This window comes from Pristiophorus japonicus, chromosome 8 (genome assembly GCF_044704955.1).
Source record: "Pristiophorus japonicus isolate sPriJap1 chromosome 8, sPriJap1.hap1, whole genome shotgun sequence".
NCBI lineage: Eukaryota > Metazoa > Chordata > Chondrichthyes > Pristiophoridae > Pristiophorus > Pristiophorus japonicus.
In genome coordinates this window covers 104752268-104758267 of record NC_091984.1, presented here as the reverse complement: position 1 = coordinate 104758267, position 6000 = coordinate 104752268, and the positions used below count along the sequence as shown (strand labels likewise).

Sequence of the window (6000 nt, the reverse complement as noted above, 5' to 3'; positions counted from 1 at the left end):
CCTGTGCTTGTTGACCTATATTGGCTCTCGGTCTGGCAATGCCTCAATTTTTAAAATTCTCATCATTGCTTTCAAATCCCTCCATGATCTCGCCCCTCCCTAACTCTGTAATCTCCTCCAGCCCTACAAACCTCCAAGATCTCTGTGCTCCTCCATTTATGGCCTCTTACACATCGCCAATTTTAATCGCTCCACTATTGGCGGCTATGCCTGCCATTGCCTAGGCCCTAAACTCTGGAATTCTCTCCTTAAACTTCTCCACATCTCTACCTCTCTCTTCTCCTTTAAGATGCTCCTTAAAACCTATCTGTCAATTGTCTCAATATCTCCTTGTGTGGTTTGGTGTCAAATTTTGTTTGATTAAACTCCTGTGAAGGGCCTTCGAATGCTTTAATACATGAAAGGCACGATATAAATGTAAGTTGTTGTTGCAAATCAGATAATATTCTGTTTTATAAGCGCAGAAATATTATACTCTTGTAATGCACAATATGTTCTGCTAATGTGAAATGGTATCCCTTTAAGGCCACAAGCAAACACCGGGCAAGATCATTCAGAGTTTAATTGCTTTTCAGGTTGCTGGTCAGAACCTAGGATAAAGTGTCTGTCTTTGTTTCTCTTTTTACATATGATTGGCAGGTCAATAAAAGTGTTACACATTTCTGTGTCAAATTACATCCCAAATGACTGGCTTTCTTTCTTTGTTTTTAAGTGTGACACAGACGTTTATATGTGTGACACATGAAGTGTGACAGACAGATGCATAGATATAAGAACATAAGAACATAAAAAATAGGAACAGGAGTAGGCCATACGGCCCCTCGAGCCTGCTCCGCCATTCAATAAGATCATGGCTGATCCGATAATGGACTCAGATCCACTTCCCTGCCCGCTCCCCATAATCCCATATCTCTCTATCTTTTAAGAAATTGTCTATTTCTGTCTTAAATTTATTCAATGTCCAGCTTTCACAGCTCTCTGAGGCACGAATTCCACAGATTTACAACCCTTTGAGAGACAAAATTCCTCCTCATCTCTGTTTTAAATGGGCGGCCCCTTATTCTGAGATCATGCCCTCTAGTCCTAGTCTCCCTCATCAGTGGAAACATCCTCTCTGCATCCACCTCGTCAAGCCCCCTCATAATCTTTTACATTTCGATAAGATCACCTCTCATTCTTCTGAATTCCAATGAGTAGAGGCCCAACCTACTCAATCTCTCCTCATAAGTCAACCCCTTCATCTCCGGAATCAACCTAGTGAACCTTCTCTGAACTGCCTCCAAAGCAAGTATATCCTTTCGTAAATAAGGAAGCCAAAACTGCACGCAGTATTCCAGGTGTGGCCTCACCAATACCTTGTATAGCTGTAGCAAGACTTCCCTGCTTTTATACTCCATCTCCTTTGCAATAAAGGCCAAGATACCATTGGCTTTCCTGATCACTTGCTGTCTCTGCATGCCATCCTTTTGTGTTTCATGCACTAGTACCCCCAAGTCCCGCTGGACTGCGGCACTTTGCAATCTTTCTCCATTTAAATAATAACTTGCTCTTTGATTTTTTTCTGCCAAAGTGCATGACCTCACACTTTCCAACATTATATTCCATCTGCCAAATTTCTGCCCACTCACTTAGCCTGTCTATGCCCTTTTGCAGATTTTTTGTGTCCTCCTCACACATTGCTTTTCCTCCCACTTGGCTACGTTATACTCAGTCTCTTCTTCCAAGTTGTTAATGTAGATTGTAAATAGTTGGGGTGCCAGCACTGATCCCTGCAGCACCCCACTAGTAACTGGTTGCCAACCAGAGAATGAATCGTTAATCCCGACTCTCTGTTCTCTGTTAGTTAGCCAATCCTCTATCCATGATAATATATTACCTCCAACCCCGTGACCTATTATCTTGTGCAGTAACCTTTTATGTGGCACCTTGTCAAATGCCTTCTGGAAGTCCAAATACACAACATCCACTGGTTCCCCTTTATCCACCCTGTTTGTTACATCCTCAAAGAACTCCAGCAAATTTGTCAAATGTGACTTCCCCTTCATAAATCCATGCTGACTCTGCCTGATCTAATTTTGATTTTCCAAATGTCCTGCTACTGCTTCTTTAATAATGGACTCCAACATTTTCCCAACCACAGATGTTAGACTAACTGGTATATAGTTTCCAGCTTTTTGTCTGCCTCCTTTTTTAAATAGGGGCATTACATTTCCAGTTTTCCAATCTGCTGGGACCTCCCCAGAATCCAGGGAATTTTGGTAAATTACAACCAATGCATCCACAATCACTGCCGCTACTTCTCTTAAGACCCTAGGATGCAAGCCATCCGGTCCAGGGGATTTATCTGCCTTTAGTCCCATTATCTTACTGAGTGCCATCTCCTTAGTGATTGTGATTGTGTTAAGTTCCTCCACCCCCCCCCCCCCCCCACTTTTAGCCCTTTGACTATCCACTGTTGGAATATTGTTAAGTGTCCTCTACCATAAAGACTGATGCAAAATATTTGTTCAGAGTTTCTGCCATCTCCGTGTTCCCCATTACTAGTTCCCCGGTCTCGTCCTCTAGGCGACCAACATTTATTTTAGCTACTCGTTTCCTTTTTATATACCTATAGAAACTCTTGCTATCTGTTTTTATATTTTGTGCTAGTTTACTTTCACAGTCTATCTTCCCTTTCTTAATCAGTTTTTAAGTCATTCTTTGCTGGCTTTTAAAAGCTTCCCAGTCTTCTGTCCTCCCACTAGTTTTGGCCACTTTGTATGCCCTTGTTTTTAATTGGATACCGTTCTTTATTTCTTTAGTTAGCCATGGATGGCTATCTTTTCTCTTACACCCTTTCCTCCTCACTGGAATATGTTTTTCTTGAGAGTTATGAAAAATCTCCTTAAATGTACACCACTGTCCATCAACCGTCCTACACTTTAGTCTATTTTCCCAGTCCACTTTACCCAACTCTGCCCTCATACCTTCATAGTCTCCTTTATTTAAGCTTAGTACGCTGGTTAGGGATCCAACTTTCTCCATCTGAATTTGAAATTCAACCATGTTATGGTCACTCATTCCGAGGGGATCCTTTATTAGGAGATTGTTTATTAATCCTGTATCATTACAAAGGACCAGATCTAAGATAGCCTGTCCCCTGGTTGGTTCCTGTGGCCTTGCTCATGGACAGTCTGGCGTCTAGAGTATTCTGATGTTTAGGTGGTAATTATTCTGTATCAGTAATGATATTGCTTAAGTGTTCTTTGTGGGCAAGTTCTTTATGAAGTATTTTTGGGGTGTCTGTAAGCACTCAGTGCAGATGCAGTGTGGGAGGTTTGCGATTGGGAGAACTAGTGAGGGACTAGTTCCTGGAAGGACTTGTGGGATGGGAACATTTAGGGGTGTGGGAATATGATAATAAAAATAGATTTTTTCTGGGTTGAAATTTTTAACATGTATTTTGTATTGTCAGAAACAGCATGCAGTGGCAGAAGATAACAAATGGTCATTGAAGACAATGAGAGGCTGAGCTGGACAGAATTACATTTCTGGATCCCTAGCTCCTTATGCTCTTCGTTAATCTTGGTAAATTCATGACAATACAACCTGTCCACAGCCCTCCCTGTCACTGCTATATACAAGAGGCTGGCTTAAAATAATTGTAAGTAAAGTTTCTAACGAACTCACAGCTGAATATCAGTTCAACAGTGTGAATATAATTTTGCTTAAATATTAATTGCTTACATAGACAGCATTAGGTTGAACTGATCACAAATCAGGCTGAGTAGGTCAATAAGCTTTTATCTTAGAAGAAAACTACAACAACACAGTAGAGGAATTCATGCAGATCTGTACACTATGTAAAATATTTCACAGTCTGTGCTTGTTTGATAGAGTTTTGTATTAACATTGCACGAACCTAGTAGAAAATTCCAAAAGCGAAAGCTAAATAGCTAAATGTCAGCACAGGTCAGTGAAATCTCACCTCTGGGTGCATCTGGAACAAACTTTTAAGTGTTTGTAAATGTTAACAACGCACCGACTCACCTGCTCAGAGGCCTCAGATACCTGAAGTTAATTTGAGTCACTATCTATCTGTACAGAGTTGGGATGTGGCTGTGTCCTGGCACTTCACATCTTGTCTGCATGTACTCGACACAGTTGCTGATGTTTATTGCAGTTTCTCTGTTGATTTTTTGCTCTCACAACAACAGAAACAAATACCAACTATGAGACAATATTTACATTCAGATCTGTAACAGACTGCTGAGAGAGCCAACAGCCAATATATTAAAAAAGACAGCCTTGATATTTGGGAAGTTGTTTTCTTTGGTTTAAATGCAAGCAGCATTCCGTCTCAACAAGTGATAAACTTGATTAAAGAGCGCAGATTGTTTTGTGCGCCTACCTATCCAATTTTGACAACAAATGGAAGCAGAACCTTGCTGTGTCTCTCCATCATTGAGCCCTTGCTCACATGGAGATTTGTTTTGGCACAGTACGAAATAATTAATTTTCTAGGGACCACTGAAAAGCTCTCTGACAGTTATTGTTTATGTTGAAACACATTTATATAGACACATATTTCTCCCATATATTAGTGCATTTGGGGTATATCAAAATGGGGACATCAGCGTCCTCGTCCAGGCTAACATCCCCAGCATTAAAGCACTAACCACACTCGATCAGCTCCGCTGGGCAGGCCACATAGTTCGCATGTCAGACACAAGACTCCCAAAGTAAGTGCTCTATGCGGAGCTCCTTCACGACAAACAAGTCAACGGTGGGTAGCGGAAATGTTACAAGGACACCCTCAAAGCCTCCCTGACAAAGTGTGACATCCCCACTGACACCTGGGAGTCCCTGGCTAAAGACCGCTCTAAGTGGAGAAAGTGCATCCAGGAGGGCGCTGAGCACTTCGAGTCTCAATGCCGAGAGCATGCAGAAATCAAGCACAGGCAGCGGAAAGAGCATGCGACAAACCAGTCCCACCCACCCCTTCCCTCAATGACTATCTGTCCCACCTGTGACAGAGTCTGTGGCTCTCATATTGGATTGTTCAGCCACCAAAGAACTCACTTCAGGAGTGGAAGCAAGTCTTCCTCAATTCCGAAGGACTGGCTATGATGATGATACTTCTTTGTACTGATATCAGATAAGGCAGTTTCTGTCCCACTTAGGTGTTTAATGGTAAAAGGTGGAAATACTCTGCAGCTCTGGCAACATCTATGGAGATACAGAAATCAATGTTTCAGGCCAGACCCAAAAGGTTGCCTTCTGTTTCTCCACAGATGCTGCCTGAGCTGCTGAATATTTCCACCTTTTTTTTTGTTTACAGATTTCCAGCATCTGCAGTACTTTGTTTTTTACTTGGGTGTTTAATTTTTTTTATTCGTTCCTGGGATGTGTATATTGCTGGCAAGGTCAGCATTTATTGCCCATCCCAAATTGCCCTTGAGAAGGTGGTGGTGAGCCACCTTCTTGAACTGTTGCAGTCCTTGTGGTGAAGGTACTCCCACAGTGCTGTTCGAGAGGGAATTCCAGGATTTCGACCCAGCGACGATGAAGGATGGTGTGTAACTTGGACGAGAACTCCCATGCGCCTGCTGCCCTTGTCCTTCTAGGTGGTAGAGATTGCGCATTGAGGAGGTGCTGCCGAAGAAGCCATGGCAAGTTGCTGCAGTGCATCTTGCAGATGGTACACACTGCAGCCACGGTGCGCCGGTGGTGGAGGGAGTGAATGTTTAAGGTGGTGGATGGAGTGTCAATCAAGTGGGCTGCTTTGTCCTGGATGGTGTCGAGCTTCTTGAGTGTTGTTGGAGCTGCACTCATCCAGGTAAGTGGAGAATTCTCCATCACACTCTTGACTTGTGCCTTGTGGATGGTGGAAAGGCTTTGGGCAGTCAGGAGGTGAAACACTCGCCGCAGAATACCCAGCCTCTGACCTGCTCTTGTTGCAACAGTATTTATGTGGCTGGTCCAGTTAAGTTTCTGGTCAATGGTGACACCCAGGATGTT

The 6000-nt window shown here is 42.8% G+C and overlaps 1 protein-coding gene across 1 annotated transcript in view; it reads left to right on the top strand.

Annotated features, from left to right (window-relative positions):
• Nucleotides 1–3595: 3595 nt before the first annotated feature.
• cdcp2 (CUB domain containing protein 2) overlaps nucleotides 3596–6000 on the top strand; it is a 47918-nt gene continuing 45513 nt past the window's right edge. The window contains exon 1 of the mRNA XM_070886163.1: nucleotides 3596–3643. The gene's annotated coding sequence lies outside the window, so the exon portion shown is untranslated. The remainder of the gene's footprint in view (nucleotides 3644–6000) is intronic.